Below are 19,555 nucleotides of genomic sequence, written 5' to 3'. Positions count from 1 at the left end.
AATGCCATTCCCCTGCAAATCTGCAACAACGCACGATCGCACTTTAGAATCAAAATGTGTATACTGCTACTCTGCCACTCACATGCTCACTTTATATTTTGTATATTCTGTATATTTTATATTTTATTATTAGTATTATTATAGTCTAGTATTTTAGTATTCTTAGTATTTAGTATTATTAGTTATCTTTAATTGGGAATAGTTGGGTTCTTTTAATCTACCTCTTCATTTTGTTTGCTTATTATTACTGTGAAAGGGAGGACTCGCAAAATAAGATTTTCATTGTGTGGTGCAACTGTCTGGTTTTACTGTGCATATGACAATAAATATCTTGAATCTTGATGTCCTAATTTGGCAGTTCCGCTGACGTTATTGTTCAAAAAACGTAATAGAGAATCGAAAAATCGAAACAGATTGAAAAATATGACCAAAACAGAATATACGTAAAGATATCAACGGAGCACCTGAAGAGATTAATTTGAACTTTTCTGTGCTTCTAAACAATCTAAATATACATCAAAATACATTTAAGGGCTAAAAAAGTGGATTTAGCATGATATGTCCCCTTTAAGAAAAAATGTCTAAAAATTTATTCTAGACTATCTATGCACTATGCCTAATTAATATTGTATAATCTCACACTTAATTAACAGTGTTGGCAGCTTCCTGCCTGCATTCATTCCTTCCTGCTTTTTCTGCAGCAACAGTGTTGTTTTTGGCCTGAAATATGAATTTAATTCTTCATATTTTTCACAAAATTTGGCCGCCAGTTGCATATGTTCGCTCTAAATAACAAAAGAAAAACTGTAGATAGACACAGGCTTAACCTTTGCTTTTTATTTTAAAATAGTTGCACTGTGCAAACAAATGGATCTTTTATGAGGTATGCATTAAAAGTAAATTCATTTTTTCTGTCTATAACAACAAAAAGTGATCTCAAAACTACATTGTTTTGCCTAGAAATGTTTTGCCCATTATCAAGCTGAAACGGTTTCTAAAAACAAACAAGATATGATGGTTCAACAAGTGAATCATATCCATATTCTTTCTATACACACCTATCCTGATCAGGGTTGTTGAATCCCAGCATACGGTACAGACATAGGACCATAAATTGCCAGTACATCATAGAATGAAGGTAGATTTTAAGGCATAATTTGTGCAGGTAACAAAGCACAAAATAATAGGAATGATCAGACCTACATTTGAATGAAGACAGACTAAGAATTAAGATGACTAATGATAAAGCTTGTATAATCACAGTTTGTATCTAAATTAATGTCATGATGGATGGCCTAATAAAGAAAAAAAAGGAAGAAATATCTGACATGTATCTATATGGCAATGTCAAGTGAGGGTTATCTCAAGGGCTTCCCAGAATATTGTCAGAAAATTGTAACAGGGAGAAACAGAGAGAATGGCTGACAGCTGCAGCAGCGTGCATGTAGCTAAACAGAGCACGCTTTGAATCCTGCCTCTCATTTTAAGAGACACATGCAGGCAGATGTATTTCTGGCTTCATCCAGCAGCCTTCTCCTTCCTCCAGCTCGCCTACGTCACCTCTGCTCTTACATCACGACGTGACGACGCCAGCGCAGAGGGGATCCTTGTAGCTGGGCAAACATCGTACAACTGAGCTTCACCCGCACAGCGGTCCAATGGCAGGCACTCGCACTATTTTTCTAAGGTCATTGAAAGCATGCGCTAGTGAAGATGTCACATGCACACACAAAGCATAAACATGGGGTAATCTTGCCTGTATCCATGACAGGGCCTCCCTCAATAGTCTAGTTTCTTACTTCATGGGGGCCTTTCTATTTTATTTTTTCCTCTCAGCTGTCAAAAAAACAAAATTGAGCTTCTTCTTAACACCCCTTTCCTCAGGGCACTTCTTGTCTTAAGCAGAAAAAATGAGATAACACAAAACCCCCACATCCTAGTGGTTATCTGGGGCAGTTTGATTTTTGCAGCTACTTGGAGCGCTTTAACTCTTGATGCCTACAAATCCTGCACACTGGAATGTTATGCTGACGTCCTTTGATGTAAAAGAACAAAAAAAATTGATATACAGAAGACTTCTGGGAAATGTTAACCCTGCATTCTAATAAAAACAACACATTCTCATAGAATCCTGAGATGACCTATGGAGCCAATGCTCACACAAACATTAGCACTCAGGGTGCACATAACATTTGTAGGTCTGGAGCTCAGGGAAGCCCCTCAGATTGTTGTTTGGTGCTCACATTTGTAAATATGTGTTTTCTGTAACCCACCTTTAGAGGAGGAACAAAACAGAGGGATGCGTGACTAACGTGACATTTTAATTTAATTTCCACTGAAAATAAGAAGCGGGAGCGCAACTAACTAACTAACTGTCTGTCTGTCTCCAAAGCCTCAGAATATGAAGCTTTCTAATGAAAAAACTGAAAACTAACTGTAAAAACATCTCCTTTCATCACTGAAAATCCAATGAAATGACAGCTTTTTAAGCACTTACAACAGTTTCTAGTTCAAAGCACTAAATGCTCTGTTATCCTACACACTGTTACCATCATCATCATCACTGTCTACATTTCAGATACCACAGAGCACATAATGTCAAACTCATGGCCCGAGTTTCAAATCCAGCCCTTTTTTAGAGCATCTGATTTGGCCCACAGGAGAAAGTGAAAATAAAAAAATGTAAATTAACAACTAATTCAGTTGGAGATATCTCAGCAAAAACTACACAATAATGTTCCCATGCTTATGTCACATGATGGCAGTTAATTTTAATGGTAAATTGTTGAAAAAAAAAAAAAAAAAAAAACCTGCAATTTCCCTCAAATTATTCCACAAATCTTACCCAAATTAAATAAAAACTGGTCAGCAAATAAAGTAACTTTAAGATCCTGAACAGAAATTGTGGGTGCATTAAATGCTTTATTTCATTTATACATGGGAGTGCAATTTAGGGTACATTTATGTTGAAATTCCTGCCTATAATCTGCTGTCCATTTGAGATTAAACTCCGATTTGGCCCCTGAACTAAAATGTGTTTGACACACCTGCTGGATGGAACAGAAGCAGATGTACAGTAAACCAAAATAATGCTAAATGGAGGTTCTTTGACATTTTGATTTTTGGAACTAACATTATTTACTGTATATTATATATTTAAAATACAACAATTATATACTAAGGGGTCTATTCTCCCGTCTAGACTTAAGTGGTTTTTTACGCGCTTCTCTCCTGCGCATATTCTCTGGTCCAGGCTACTGACACGCCCACCGCGCGTAAGGTAGACCAAAAGCCCCAATGTGTGAATGAAGGCGGGCTGAAGGAAAGGTGATGTCACTTTTTTTGGGCTGTCTAGAAATCACAGAACATGGAGTTTTCCCAACGCTTGTAAATGTCACTGAAATCCGTGAAAATGATAAGTTCACTTTTAATTTGAAACGCCTTCAATGATAAACAATGTAACAGGTTGATTTGATCAGATCATTGATCAGATTATTGCAGTGTGACTAGGGGTGAGTATTGGCAAGGATGTTGCAATACGTGGTATCAATCTCGATACGTGGGTCATGATACAATATTATCGCGATATTCTACCCAGTTAATATCAAAATTGAATGTAGAGATGAAAAATCAAGTTGCTGTATATGTTCATGTTCAGAAGAAATGGATCATTCAGAGGTCAAATTGAGTCAAAACTATTTACTTCAAAATATCCTATTTATTATTCATTATTCGTGTTTTTGCACATTTTTACTGAAAAAAAGAAAATACAGTGTGTAACATTGCCATCATAAAATAAAGTGCAACAAGTTTATTTTCACCGAAACTACTGCGTAGAAGTCTCAAAGTAACCATGACAACATAATGACGGCATTGTAACAACTCTGAGAAAATTAAGGATAAAGCAGCCTGAGTTTCAATGCACAACAATAAGAAAAAAATCATTTATCCTATTGTATCAGTTTAGGCACTGATCTGAACAGATTATGTGAAAATAAAATGTCTGTGCATACATAAATATTGCAGACATTACGTACACTGCCATCATAAAATCAAGTGCATCAAAAAAAAACCATTGCAACACATTGAAAGCATTGTAACCACCACTGAAATATTGTACAAATACACAAAAATAATGATACAATATTAAAAAATAAATAAATAAATAAATGGATTTTTTAAATAAAAAAATCAATTTAAAATTGGCACCCAAAAAAATCGCGATATAACGTGAAATTTTCCACACCCCTAAGTGTGAATGAGTCACAGTTAAAATCTTTCTTTGATCATCATCATTATCACTGTAAAGCACGACCGACTTAGATGCGCTGGAGATATGAGGAACTGATATGAGAGATATGAGCGTCCTGCTTTAATACAGCGAGATGTTTGCAGTGAAACACAACTACTGGCTTCCATAATACGCAGTTTTAAATATAAATAGTTTATATAGTGACCTGAGCTGAGCCTCATTAAAATATGTGTGGGAACAGTTTGTGTTCCATCCTCATCTGCATATGACAGCTTGTTTCACTCTGTAGTGGATCAAACTGTGACTTTACGTTGGACATAGTATGAAAATAGTTGAATCACTGTGACCAACGTGGACAGAAGTCTGTGTCTGTCAGAGTTTTAATTAATCGCGCAGCAGCAGCTGAGTGATCACAGCTGCCTGGTGACACTCGCGTCCGTGTGGCTTCAAATGTAATTAAGTCCATATTTCTAGTGCAATATAATGTTTCACCTTATGGGGGCGCTGCACTTATTCCAGGGTTAGAAGTGCCTAAGAGGAAAAGGACATACGCACACCGAGAATGCGCGTAAAGCCAGATTTGAATGGCAATGCCCACATTTCAGAGCTGCTACGCCCACAGTGCGTAACTGGGATGGAAACACGCAGCGACTAACTTAAGTACAGAGGGGGAATAGCACACAGCCAAAAATAGCGCTGCTGCACGGCTTTTTGGACTTCGGCACATGGGAAAATAGAGCCCTAAATCATTTATTTAACAAAATATATATTTAAAAAACATAAATGATATTGGGTATTCATTATTATAAGGTTTTATTTGTATACTTAACATATTGCTACAATAATAAAGGTCCAGTAAGTGTTGCAGATGATGGACTGCTCTCACTAAGTAATGCCATGTAAAACGCTTTGAGTGACCAAATAAGACGCTATATGAATCCAATGCGTTATTATTATTATAGGTCTGTGTAGGTTGTTTGTGAAATGTTTAAACAGCTGAGTCTACACTCTTCTCTGGAACTGTGCATGACAATAAAATGTGTCTGTTTTCTTTCACTCATTTCCCTCATCTTTCACCGTATAGTCTAAATAACTAACACTGTTTTTTCTCCTGTTCTCCTTCTTGTGCCCTCATGGCGCTCCTGTGTCTGTAGCTTTGCCCCTCGACAGATGGAGAGGTAAACACGTGTATTAACTACCGGTAATCACTGGAAAACTAAAACAAATCAGCTCCCAATCAAGAGCTAATTTCACTTCAATCCATCCCCTAATCTTAGGTGTGCTAATGCCAATTCCATCATTTCATATTTAGGCATTCAGGCATGTGCACCATTTATGTGCATCCTTGCTTAAACTGTTCACTTCTCTTTCAAACAAGGACTTCTCAACATGTGGGTTGTGACATAAAATTAGGTCCCAGACCCATTTCAATAAATTCCAAGCAATTTCCTTTGCAAAAAAAAAACAAAACAAAACAAAAAAAAAAAACAATATTATGCTTTTATTTTGAAAGGGATTTATTAATCCAGCTCTTCAGCATACAAACCAAATTTTGCATACAAACTTCAATTTTAAATGGAAACTTTTGATTTCAAAATAAAAGCTACATATGTAATTCAACACACCCAGCATTCCCAAACACCCACCCATCCATCCATCCATCCATGCATCCATTTTCTGACCCGCTTTCTCCTTCTTTCAGGGTTGCGGGGGTCTGCTGATGCCTATCTCCAGCTCTACATTGACATTAGACGGGGGTACACCCTGGACAGGGCACCAGTGGTACCCACTCAGGCACTGGGAGAACATGCAAACTCCACACAGAAAGGACCAAAGTGTCCACCCCAGGGCTTGAACCCAGAACTTTCAAACAAATATTATAATTTTAAAAATTAGATTCAAAATGGTACAGTTTCTTCATAATCTACATCTACTCAATACATGGATTAGATTTAATTTTTTATACATTTTCTTGAATTTTTCTACTAAAGGCTAACATTGGGTCATGATGCCAGACTATTAGAGAACCACTGTTTGAAACAGTAAGAACATAAATTGCTCAGGTTAATGCTTGACAAATGGCTTGGCCTCTGTCCAAGAGTGATGAATGACACCACACTAAAAAGTGAAATAAAGCACCAGTGTTTTACAACCGCTACAATGTGTCATAAAAATATCAAAGCTTAGTCATTGTAACGCTGCTTTCTGTGAAAGTTATAGAAAGCAAATGGGCATTTGTGCATTCAACAAGCTTGGCAGCATAGAGCGGACACATGGGGGGGCAAGGAGAGGTCAAGCAGCAGCCAATCGAGCTCCAGGTGTGACAAAAACAAAGGATGGAGAAGGACGTGACTTTAACCTGACAGTAGACCGTTATGGTGTTTAACCTGACAGTAGACCATTATGGTGTTTAACCTGACAGTAGACCGTTATGGTGTTTAACCTGATAGTAGACCATTATGGTGTTTAACCTGATAGTAGACCATTATGGTGTTTAACCTGATAGTAGACCATTATGGTGTTTAACCTGACAGTAGACCATTATGGTGTTTAACCTGACAGTAGACCATTATGGTGTTTAACCTGACAGTAGACCATTATGGTGTTTAACCTGACAGTAGACCATTATGGTGTTTAACCTGATAGTAGACCATTATGGTGTTTAAGCTGACAGTAGACCGTTATGGTGTTTAACCTGACAGTAGACCGTTATGGTGTTTAACCTGACAGTAGACCATTATGGTGTTTAACCTGACAGTAGACTGTTATGGTGTTTAACCTGATAGTAGACCATTATGGTGTTTAACCTGACAGTAGACTGTTATGGTGTTTAACCTGATAGTAGACCATTATGGTGTTTAACCTGATAGTAGACCATTATGGTGTTTAACCTGACAGTAGACCATTATGGTGTTTAACCTGATAGTAGACCATTATGGTGTTTAACCTGACAGTAGACCATTATGGTGTTTAACCTGATAGTAGACCATTATGGTGTTTAACCTGATAGTAGACCATTATGGTGTTTAACCTGACAGTAGACCGTTATGGTGGTGTTTAACCTGACAGTAGACCATTAGTAATGTTTAACCTGATAGTAGACCATTATGGTGGTGTTTAACCTGACAGTAGACCATTATGGTGGTGTTTAACCTGACAGTAGACCATTAGTAATGTTTAACCTGATAGTAGACCATTATGGTGGTGTTTAACCTGACAGTAGACCGTTATGGTGTTTAACCTGACAGTAGACCATTATGGTGGTGTTTAACCTGACAGTAGACCGTTATGGTGTTTAACCTGACAGTAGACCATTATGGTGGTGTTTAACCTGACAGTAGACCATTAGTAATGTTTAACCTGATAGTAGACCATTATGGTGGTGTTTAACCTGACAGTAGACCATTATGGTGGTGTTTAACCTGATAGTAGACCATTATGGTGGTGTTTAACCTGACAGTAGACCATTATGGTGGTGTTTAACCTGATAGTAGACCATTATGGTGGTGTTTAACCTGACAGTAGACCGTTATGGTGGTGTTTAACCTGATAGTAGACCATTATGGTGGTGTTTAACCTGATAGTAGACCATTATGGTGGTGTTTAACCTGACAGTAGACCGTTATGGTGGTGTTTAACCTGATAGTAGACCATTATGGTGGTGTTTAACCTGATAGTAGACCATTATGGTGGTGTTTAACCTGACAGTAGACCGTTATGGTGGTGTCTAATGTCAGCTGCACATCATGTTGTTATGAAATGATCGAGGGTAGACGCTACCTTTGGTCCCGCTAAAAGCAGTCTGTCACTGGCCTGGTTCTCCGACCTGCACCGTTAAAAAATCCACATGAAACCCGTTTAAATATGTGCCTGCTTAAAGTTAATATCCGCCATTTAATTAGTGGCATCTATTTCAATAAGACCCAACAGATGGGATTATAATCGGACTAGTTCAGACACCAAATGTAGAAGTAAATCCGTTTTTAGCTCATGACACAGTGAACCCTTCAGAGGGGATTGAGCGCAAATTAAATGTCATTAAAGTAATAGTTAATGACCGCATTAGTTTCCAGCAGTAACACATACAACAGCCCACGTCTACAGGGATGACTGTCAGGCGTTTCTATGTGGATGCTGTTGCGTTATATCGCCGTGTGCTGAGGCAGGTATGACGGAGTAACTTAGCCGGACGCTGGCCTCTCTTCCACGGCCCCTCACTAGCAGCTAGCCGGGCTAGCTCCATCAATAGCAGGCTTTAACCTTCAGCTGAGAGCAGCGCTTCCCACAACACGCTTCAAGTCACACAACGACGACCTCCATCCTCAGTCACACCGACTCACTTCCATCACAAAGCCCTAAAGGTGACACGGTCCTCGCACTGAATTAGAGGCGACGGGGACCCGGAGGGTTCGGCTGTAAGTTGGAGGAAATATTAAAGGCAGAAACAGATGCGACTCTACCTCTGTCTGTCTGTCTCTCTGTCTGTCTGTCTGTCTATCTGTCTGTCTATCTGCCCCCGTTCAACGACAGCAGCACAGCTGGCCTAAACAGCCTCTGCATGTGTCGGAAGATTCAATAAAAACACACGGAAGCCTCGCTGAATTTGATAAATAAGAGCAGAGAAACATGTTTACCTGAGAAATGTGTTTTTACGTTGTTGTTGTTGTTGTTGCTGCCGCTGCCTCTACATCCCAGCGTTCATCCCGCTGCAGCTGTGGACGGACTGAGCTGGAATCTGCTGAGCGTGAGGAATGAACCCAGCACACACACACACACACACACACACACACACACACACACACACACACACACACACACACACACACACACACACACACACACACACACACACACACACACACACACACACTTCCCTACCTAAATTGAGCTTTTAGTCTTTCTTAAAAACTTTTCAGTTGAACATTAATTTTGTTTTCACAAATTTTTAAAAGTCTATGTTTAATTGTAAGTTTTCAGATACTTATACACTGATTTCAAGAGGTGTTGTACCTTTTGACCTGTATATACACTGTAATAATCAGCAGGAACAGAAGGGCATTCCCTAAAGTATTGGAGTGTGTTCATCATAAGACAACCACACTTTAATAAAACAAGACGTTGATTCAATTATGTATTATAATTATTATTTCTAACATTATTAGAGACGTTCAATAGTCACTATGGTGATATTGTCCAACACTAAATGTTTTAGTTCCGATATTTGCCCATACCGATATAGACGCAGTGCCTTTCCCCACCAACCTAATTTTATGTCACAAAATACTGGTACATCCAAAAAAAATTTATAATATGATGAAAAAGTTTATTATTTTTGGTCACTCATTTCAGAAAGTCAAACCCATTTATTATATAGGCTCATGACTCATAGAGTGAAATATTTCAAGCCTTTATTTCTTGAAACTTTGATGATTATGGCTTACAGACAATGAAACCCCAAAATTCAGTGTCTCAGAAAATTAGAATATTATGGAAAAAGTTGTTTTGGAAAGTCATGGTGTCACACCCTAATCAGTTAATTAACTCAAAACGCCTGCAAAGGTTTCCTGAGCCTTTAAATGGTCTCTCGGTCAGCAGGCTACACAATCATGGGGAAGACTGCTGACTTGTCATTTACACCCTCCACAAGAAGGATTGATCTACAAAAGGTCATTGCTAAAGTAGGGCCCTATAAAATCTGTTTTGGTTTTTTTCCAAATTCCATTTTTTCGACTTTAATTTTTTAAATTCTGTATTTTTTTTTATTTCTTTTTTTTTTTTTTTTTAGAAATATTTATCATTTTTTTAAAGAAAATATTAGTTTTTAACTGTGAGGAAACACAATAAATACTAATAAATACATTTTTTTAAAAAAACCTCATAATTAAACAAAAATGTATGTCAAAAATAAAGTAAGATACAATTCAAAAGTAGATATACTGTAAGTTGTAGTGACATGGATTATTCTGACTTCTCCTTTTTAATTATTTATGTTCTATAAAGATGTACGAGAACAGCATTAATGTCACCCAATTTCCTCTCAGGGATCAATGATTTACTGTATTTGAGCAGGTTTATTGATTATGTTTTGATCAACTTAGTTTAAATGAACCTAATTCAAATTATCCTATCTTCTGTAGCTCTGATGGACAAGCAGTGGGCGACAGCTTCTTGGACACAGGCCGGGACCTGATCTCTCTCGGTCGGGTCGCCTGGGTAAGGGGGTCTGAAGTTGAAAGACCCGAAACCCCCCTTGACCCCAGGTACTATCACTGAGGATGTGTCCAAGAAACTGCATCAAAAGGTGTATGTAGCAACCATGTTATTATGGCTAGCCCAGTGACAGCCAGGAACAGACAGGTTGACGACCATGAACAGAGTGGTGACAACTTGGAGAGACAGCAGACAGCACAGAAAGACGGCAACCGGGGCAGGAAGGGCCAGCAACCCGACCTGCATCTTCTGTAAGGAAGAACCCAAACCCAGCTAGGAAAAGTTCTAGATAAATATACCCTCAGGGGAGCTCGAGAGGGGGGGAGAATGAGCACCGCACACGGACGGACAACCAGGCAACGACCCATGCAAATGGCCAACCGACAATGAATGTCGTATATGTATGCGGCAAGAGCTGCAAAAACCCACGGGGTCTGAAGATCCACCAGACCAAGATGGGATGTTTAGTGAATGTGCAGCCAGAGCAGTGCTCAAGGAACAGCCTCAGAGAGAAGCAGGAGGAACCAGGTAGGGAATCAACCCACAGTGCCCAGAACCACCATGCTCCAGATGACCTTGGTGAGACGCAGGAGGAGTCGGGCCAGGAGTCACCCCACAGAGCCCAGAACCTCCATGCTCATGATGCCCAAACACCAGGCATTCCACAACACCAGCGACGGGTTAAGTGGCCTCCAGCCAGCAAAGGGAGCGAGTGGCGGCAATTTCATAATGATGTTGACGGTATCCTAGAAGCTACCATGAAGGGAGGTGCAGACAGGAAACTCCAAAGAATGGCAACTATGATCATTAGCATTGCCACTGAAAGGTTTGATTTAGAAGAGAAGCAGGCTGCTGCAAACCAGTACTCAAAGAACCACAGGGCAGAAAAGATCTCACAGCTACGTCAGGAACTTCGACTCTTGAAGAGGCAGTTCAAACGAGCAAGCGAGGATGAGAACCTAGGATTGGCAGAACTACGGGGTGTCTTTAGGAAGAAGCTACTCACCCTCCTTTGAGCAGAGTGGCACAGGAGGTGGGCTAAAGAGAGAGCCAAGAGTTGCGCTGCCTTTCTAGCAAACCCGTTTGGGTTTACTGAACAGCTTCTAGGCCAGAAGAGCAGCGGCCACCTCACATGCTCAAAGGATGAGGTAGATGCCCATCTCCACCACACCTACAGCGATGCAGCCCGGGAGGAGGTCCCAGGCAAATGCAGAGGCCTGATCAATCCACCAGCTCCAACCACTGTCCTTAACACCAAAGTACCCAGTTGGAAAAAAATGCAAACTGTTGTCAAGGCTGCCAGATGCAGCTCAGCACCTGGACCCGATGGTGTACCTTATCTGGTGTATAAAAGGTGCACCAAGCTCCTGCAGCATCTGTGGAGGACCCTGAGGGTGATCTGGAGGAAAGGGAAGGTTGCTCAACAATGGAGATCTGCAGAAGGGGTGTGGATTCCCAAGGATGAGAAGTCAACCACCATCAGGTAGTTTAAGACCATCTCACTGCTTAATGTCGAGGGGAAGATATTCTTTAGTATCCTTTCCCATCAGACTACCTCCTAAAGAACCAGTACATCGACACCTCTGTGGAAAAGGGGGTATCCTAGGGGTTCCAGGGCTCCTTAAACACAGTGGATTGGTAACACAGCTGATTAGAGAGGCCCGTGAAGGAAAAGGAGACCTAGCTGTACTATAGCTGGACCTAGCCATAGCGTATGGCTCCATATCCCACAAGCTCGTGGAGGTGGCATTGGAGAGGCACCATGTACTGAGCAACATCAAAGTTTTCATCATGGATTATTATAACAGCTTTAACCTGAGGTTCACTTCTGGCACAGTTACATCAGAGCATCATCGGCTGGAGAAAGGAATCATCACTGGATGGACTATTTCAGTGCTACTCTTCGCCCTGGCCATGAACATGCTGGTCAAGTCTCCCGAGACCCCAAAACCAAGTCCGGAATCCGTCAGCCCCCCATCAGAACATTCATGGACAATTTGACAGTAACAACAGTGTCAGTTCCTGGATGCAGATGGATCTTCCAGGGCTTGGAGAGACTAACCATGTGGGCTCGGATGCATTTCAAGCTGGAAAAATCCAGGTCTCTAGTTCTGAAGAGAGGGAAGGTGATCAATCGGTTCTACTTCTCTCTAGGAGGTACCGACATACAGTCACAGAGAAATTGAGGCATTGAGGTAAGGACTGGCAGAAAGTGGAGGGCACAGGAGGCCGTGGACCAGGCAGAATCACGGCTGCGTTACAAAGAGCTTGTGGGATCTGTGGCAACTGGCCGTGCAGGTCTGGGAACAATTCTGACAATCCACTTCAAACACTCGAGGCAAGGAAAGGCAAGACCTGGTTCAACGCAAAGTGAGGGCTGGGGTCGAGGAACAGTATGCAAGCCAGGTGGAGGAATTGAGACAACAGGGTGCATGGACCAGTTGGGAAGAAGTCATGAATAGGAAGACTTTGTAGCCTGAGTTATGGAAAGCAGAACCATACCGCATCATGTTCCTCATTCAGTCAGTCTATGATATTCTGCCCAGTCCATCAAACCTCTTTGGTTGGGGCAAGGTCGATACCCCAGGCATGAAATTTCATTAGTGTGAGCTGGAGAACAACTACCCTCCCAACTGAAAGCCCAAACAGGCCTGCTGGGAGCAGCGAAGGACTGGCTGCTAAGGGTGGACCTGGGAAAACAGCTTTGATTCCCTGAAAACATCATAGAAACCAGCCTTAGATCAGACATCGTCCTGCTCTCAGAGTCATCCAAGCAGGAAATTTTGTTGGAGCTAACGGTGCCCTGGGAGGAGAGGATGGAGGAAGCCAGTGAGAGGAAGAGAGAGAAATTCGCAAAGCTGGTGGAGGAGTGCCACAGACGGGGGTGGCGTGCGAGGTGCTTTCCTGTTGAAGTAGGAGGAAGGGGCTTTGCAGGAAAGTCACTCTGTCAGGCCTACAGTTTCCTTGGCATCACCGGAGCACGTTTAAGAAAAGCCATCAAGGCAGCATCTGAGGCTGCAGAGAGAGCCTCACGACGGCTGTGAATTATGAGGGACAAGCAGGGGGCGACAGCTTCTTGGACACAGGCCGGTTAACTGATCTCTCCCGGTCGGGTAGTCTGGGTGAGGGGGTCTGAAGTCGAAACCCCCTGTGACCCCAGGTATTATATCTGAGGATGTGTCCAAGAAACTGCATCAAAAGATGTATGTAGCAACCATAATGAGATGTTATTAGAATGTAACATTCTAATAACGTTACTCCAACGGACATTTATTTTGTAAACCGGAAGTTTCCACTGAAACGGTTGTACTTGTGGTAGCTTGCTGACTGTGAATGTGTACCTACAAGGCACGGACAAAAGGCTGGAATAAAAAGAACTAAAGGACAACACAAACTGAGTTATTCTTAGTTAGCCAGGCACAACAGTTCGAACACAGCAGGGGAAGATGATTAAAGCTGATCACGTTCTCGCGTAGCACTGCTGCGCTACACAAAAAAATGGGCGGAGCTTTTACAGGCACAGCAAAGTTAAACGGGCATTGGTGGCTCTGTATTGAGGAGTCAGTGATGATTTGCGTTGTTTTAGAGGGTGTTTGTGGTAATTTAAGATGAGTTTAATGTAGCCAGGACAAGAGGAAGGAGGGCAGTGCATCTTATAAGCGATCCCCGGAAACATAAAAAAAAGTTCTTTGCGCCACGGTGACAGCGTTTCATGCTGATTTTGTCCATTTACGCATTTAACCTTTTTCATTGGTCGATTCTGTGATTTCGTCCGCGATTCCGCGATTAACGTGGATTTTATAGGGCCCTACTAAAGAAGCTGGTTGTTCACAGAGTGCTGTATCCAAGCATATTCATAGAAAGTTGAGTGGAAGGAAAAAGTGTGGTAGGAAAAGGTGCACCAGCAAAAGGAATGACCACAAACCTTGAGAGGATTGTCAAGCAAAATGCATTCAAGAATTTGGGGGAGCTTCACAAGGAGTGGACTGAGGCTGGAGTCAGCGCATCAAGAGCCAATATGCACAGACCAATCTTAGACATGGGATACAAATGTAGCATTTCTTGTGTCAAGCCACTCCTGAACAAGAGATAACGTCAGAAGCGTCATACCTGGGCTGTGGAGAAAAACAACTGGACTGTTGCTTAGTGGTCCAAAGTCTTTTTTTCAGATGAAAGTGAATTTTGCATATCATTTGGAAATTAAGGTCCCAGAGTCTGGAGGAAGAGTGAAGAGGCTCAGAATCCACGTTGCTTGAAGTCCAGTGTGAAGTATTCACAGTCTGTGATGATTTGTCATCTGCTGGTGTCGGTCTACTGTGTTTTCTGAAGTTCATAGTCAACGCAGCCATCTACCAGGACATTTTAGAGCACTTCATGCTTACTTCTGACAAGCTTTATGGCGATGCTGATTTCATTATCCAGCAGGAGTTGGCACCTGCCCACACTTCCAAAGGTACCAAAAGCTATTCTAATTCCCTGATACACTGAATTTTGGGCGTTTTGAGTCATTTACAGATTCTGAAAGTGTGCTTTCTAAGCTTTCCAATGATGTCAGTTACACACACAGAAATCAAAAAATAGAGTTTCCGAACTAAATAAAGGAGATTATGAAGTTTTTGTTACCTTCCGAGTACCTAGTTGAGGGGCAGTAACACAATCTGTAATTTGGCATTAATTTGCATTAACCCAACCCTTAGCATTGATTGTCAAAAGCTGTTTTAACAGTTTCAATGCAATTCACATCAAAAATGTGTTTTTTTGCTTTCAGTTTAATGTTTGATCAAAGCCCAGCATTTATTTAGAAATACTGTTGCAGTAAGTGGTACAGTCCAATTTATAAACAGGAAGTGTTATGTTGAGTTACGGAGCACAAAATTTACATACCAAAATTTGACCACGTTATGCGTATGAAAGTAAGTGAAAGTTGATTAGGATACTCTTATATTTTTCAAATCAGGCTATCATATCATAATACCCGTCCGTCTGTAATACCGGTCCGTCGAAAACACTTCCGTTGTGGCCGGTTTGCATTCGTGTTGTGACCTGTTTACATTTGTGTTTGTTTCTGTAAATGCATTCACCTGACACTTCCTAGCCACCGTAGTAAACACATGCATGCTGATGAATAGTTGGCTTAACTGGCATACTGTAGTTTTATATGAAGTAAAGATTGACAATGACTTGAGTCATTAAGTTTTTCTGCAACAAGCAGTGGCTGAAATAACAGGTCATTTATTTTATATATTTTTAAAAGAAAACGTGACATTTTTTTTAAATAACAGAAAAACATAACAACAGGTTACATGTTTTTTATTTTGCAGAAAGGCTGTACTTGAGTATCCTTAACAGTAGCATAACCAACTTAGCATCTGCATTGCTTCACCCCATGGAATTAAATTCAGAGGGTCCAGCTCTTATAGTGGGGTCTCCTATCCCTCTTCCCCTGGTCAGGGGTCTGTAACATTTACTCTACAAGGAACCATTTAACCTCATCTCACCTGGATTAAAGTCCTCCTGGAGCCAAAAAATACCTTCTCAATGAAGACAATACAGTGTATTAAATTATATACAGTTAAAATTATATAGAATAATGTTTGATTTAATTTGATTTGATTTATATTGATCATGTAACTTAAAAACAGTTTAAAATAAAATAAAATAAATTGACATAAAGAAATAAAACAATATCTTCATCTTCAAATTCTTACATATCTCAGTTTACATGAACTCAATGTTATATAAAAAATGTTTTTTTTTAGTTAATGTATTTGAAACACTACAAAAACGAACTTGAATTTGATAACACATGATCATGTGATCAACACATGCTAATTGCTCATTTCTTGCCACACATAAAACATGCATATTTAATCATTAATAGCCTCTCTAAAAACTATTTCAATAGTTTTTTTTAAAGCTACAGGGAGCCATTGCAAAAGAGTCAAAGGGCCACATTAGGCCCCAGAGCCGCATGTTGCAGACCCCTGCCCTGGGAGAACCACAGATGAACATCTGGCCTGGCATCATAGTCCATCAGTTCTGGTTCCTCCATGCTGATTCTGATAAGCTTGTACGCTCTATCGCTGCGCTTTTGATTAGTGCGAGAAAGATGCACAAATTGATGCTGAGGAGGGGTCAAAGGATGGCTTGGCCATGACCTGTAAAGGGTCATCTTAGTGCTTAAGCTTCAGCATTTCTAACATGACTTTGTCCCAGAGCACAAAGCTACAAACATAAAGTAATGTTTTGATGAGTTAGGATGAACTTTACTGGCTTGCACAGAATTACATTTTCATTACACTAGAAACCCAGAGACATACAGTAAATACACATTTCAAAAACAGTCTTTCTCTAACTAAATAGAAAATATGTGCCAAACTAAAATCTTACATTCACCATCACATTAAATTTACAGAGCAATAATTAGGATCATTTAGAAATGTCACAACGTTATTGAAATTGCAGGAGTTGTAATGAACTAAAAAAGATTGCGGCAGAGTGAATTGCAAACACGATTTAGTGTAACATGAACCTATCATCATCAAAATTTAGAAAAGTGGAAATCAACATTGGGGCTATGTTTGGTCTATAATTACAAGTCTGTGTAAATTACATTACATAACCCTTTCTATTATCTCAACCTTGAGTGAAACTTGGAATCAACATTTAAGCTATTGTTGGGTGGTTGTTATGACAATGTGTTCTGAAACATTGTAATCAATATGTGTTAGTTCAGTTCTGCCATTACATGTTGAGCTCACTGTGACAGTAGAGTGCTCAGTCCCAACTCTACTCATTTATTATTCTCAGTTTCTTTCTTTGGAAAGATTTTTTTTCTTGGCTGGCCACAGGCTCATAGAATCTGGCCAGCATTTAGCTGAGCTTGCAGAGAGAAATCTGAGAGAAGACAGACAAAACGTGCCACAAAGAATACTCAACATGTGGTCCTAAGGCCTATAAGCAGCTGGTTACTTGTGGAGTAAATTGCCTTCTGTAATTCTAGTCAGATGAGGAAAGGCCATGACTATATGAGGTCTGAACCCCAACATGTGAAATTAAACTACCTTAAGGGTTCCGCATGGGAAACTAATGGGCGATATTTTTGTAGTTTAACTGCGGCTGTAGGATTGTGGTTATTGTTCAAGTTAAAAGATCTGTAGGAATGTGGGATTGCAGACCACACACATGTAAAACCCCTGCAATGAACAAACACAACTGCCTGATGTTGATATAGAGATTCACTTTGATCCACCTTGATCTGAATTTAAGCAGACAACTGTTTACAATGTGGACGTGTGTTGATTTAAAAAACTGCAGGGTGTTGACCTACTTGTTTTTACTGCCTACCTGAGTAAGTAATGCAGGGGTTAAAGGGGCCAAGGACCCCTTTGAACATCTCAAAACTAATGTATGTAGGTGTTTTTACTGGAAGTACATCAAATCTGCAGCTTCTTCAAAATCCAGTAGCACAAGTGCTGATGAAGTTCAGACAGGAGCACATTGCACCAGTTTTATGCTCGCTGCTTTTTCTCTGCTATGTGTTTCAGAATTGATTTAGCATTCTAGTGGTCTTTGGTCTTTCAATTTATCTTCTTTTAAAATACAGACCCATGCAGACCATAAATAAACAATATATTATGAAGTCTTTGTGTGCTGTTTTTTTAGAAGAAAAAAGTAGAATGGTGAAGTGGCAAAGAGGAAAAACAGGCTTGGTATGTAGACAGTCCTATTTTTTTCCTGCTGAAATTATACAATACAGTTTTCAGTCATGTGTAATTACACCACAAGAAGTCTAATTACAACTTTAACAATGTAGGAAAAGTACTGTTTTAGGACGAGGTTGGGGATAGTACTGTGGCAAGCTTCATTTAGGGAAGGTTTCACATTTCTTATATATTATCTATATTATGTAATAAAGAATGCCATTTACTTGCTTTGTATGCAATGTGGCTGGATTTCATTTGTCTTTTTTCTTTCATAGTTAGGCACAGAGAGCAACCTTAAACAATAAAAATGTTGTACAGAGAAATAGCCGTTTAAACACCTGGATGTTTTATTTATCAGATAATGTATTGTTCTGGTCCATATCTGTCCCAGTGGGCCCACACCTAGCATGTTCATCTGGCCCACATATCGCATGGAATGTTGGCACTTGTGCGCTCCACTCCTGTTTGCCAAAACCTGGCTGCAACCAAGCCATTACAATGCCAGATGTCAGCCAAGGACAGACCAAATAGATACGATACCTTATACATGGGCCACTTTTGGACCACATCCAGATTAGTCGCTAACTTGTCATAATTCAACCAAAACTGGCCCAAATATGTTCCAACATCACTAGTCTACATTTGCAGCATCGTGTGGGCCACTTCAGGCACACATCTATTTTGTATGGGCCAGAAGAATGCCAAACATTCTGGATCATTGCAAGATAGGACCCCTCCACCGTATCTTGGTCTGCCCCAAGGTCTCCTACCAGCTGGACAGGCTCACCTTACCTTTTAAGTGAGGTGGTCTTAGGGCATCCTCACCAGTGCCCAAACCACATTAACAGGCTTCTTTCAACCCATAAGAGAAGTGGCTCTAGTCCTCCCAGATGTGCCTCACCCTACCTTGAAGGCTAAGTCTGGCCACCCTGCTGAGACAACTCCTTTTGGCAGCTTGTACTCATAATTCTGAGCACAGAGATCATGACCTTAGTTTCCAGCTGTACTGCTCAAGCTTGTGTTCTGCGTGAAAAAACTGAGATGACACTGCTTAGGTTTAAATAACGTTCTTTCTCACTCTACCATTGCATCATGCATCATCCCCCTCAATGTAATCATCTTCATCAATTTGCATCCTGTAAATAACACCAAGCCCAAGGCAAGCCCAGCCAAAAAAAACTACTTTCTTATTCATGGTTGAGTACATTTAATACTTTAATTGGTTTTTTTTTCTTTCTGGTCTGATGTTTAATTGGGTTGCCCAACAACAGCTGGCCAATGTCTGGCTTGTCTTGTGCACTTGTGGCAATCCTTAAAAAACTGTTAAGATTGTTACCACTGATCTGTGTTTGGTCTTGTTTAGGTTAATGACTAAAAACATCTGTTA

At 40.4% G+C, this 19,555-nt stretch overlaps 1 protein-coding gene and 1 pseudogene across 3 annotated transcripts in view; one reads left to right on the top strand and one right to left on the bottom strand.

The window, feature by feature from the left end:
* Positions 1-9,010, bottom strand: part of jcada (junctional cadherin 5 associated a) — a 43,928-nt gene extending 34,918 nt beyond the window's left edge. For 2 of the 3 annotated variants that reach the window (XM_028434882.1, XM_028434884.1), the window contains exon 1: positions 8,887-9,010. The gene's annotated coding sequence lies outside the window, so the exon portion shown is untranslated. Of the gene's footprint in view, positions 1-8,032; positions 8,079-8,886 lie in introns of all 3 variants that reach the window. The other variant, XM_028434883.1, reaches the window with a different exon arrangement.
* Positions 9,011-10,848: 1,838 nt separating this feature from the next.
* Positions 10,849-13,557, top strand: LOC114454520 (uncharacterized; annotated as a pseudogene).
* Positions 13,558-19,555: the final 5,998 nt, after the last annotated feature.

The sequence above is a fragment of the Gouania willdenowi genome, chromosome 20, assembly GCF_900634775.1.
Source record: "Gouania willdenowi chromosome 20, fGouWil2.1, whole genome shotgun sequence".
Classification (NCBI taxonomy): domain Eukaryota; kingdom Metazoa; phylum Chordata; class Actinopteri; order Blenniiformes; family Gobiesocidae; genus Gouania; species Gouania willdenowi.
Note: the sequence above shows the minus strand (reverse complement) of the source record. Positions and strands in the feature narration are given on the sequence as shown.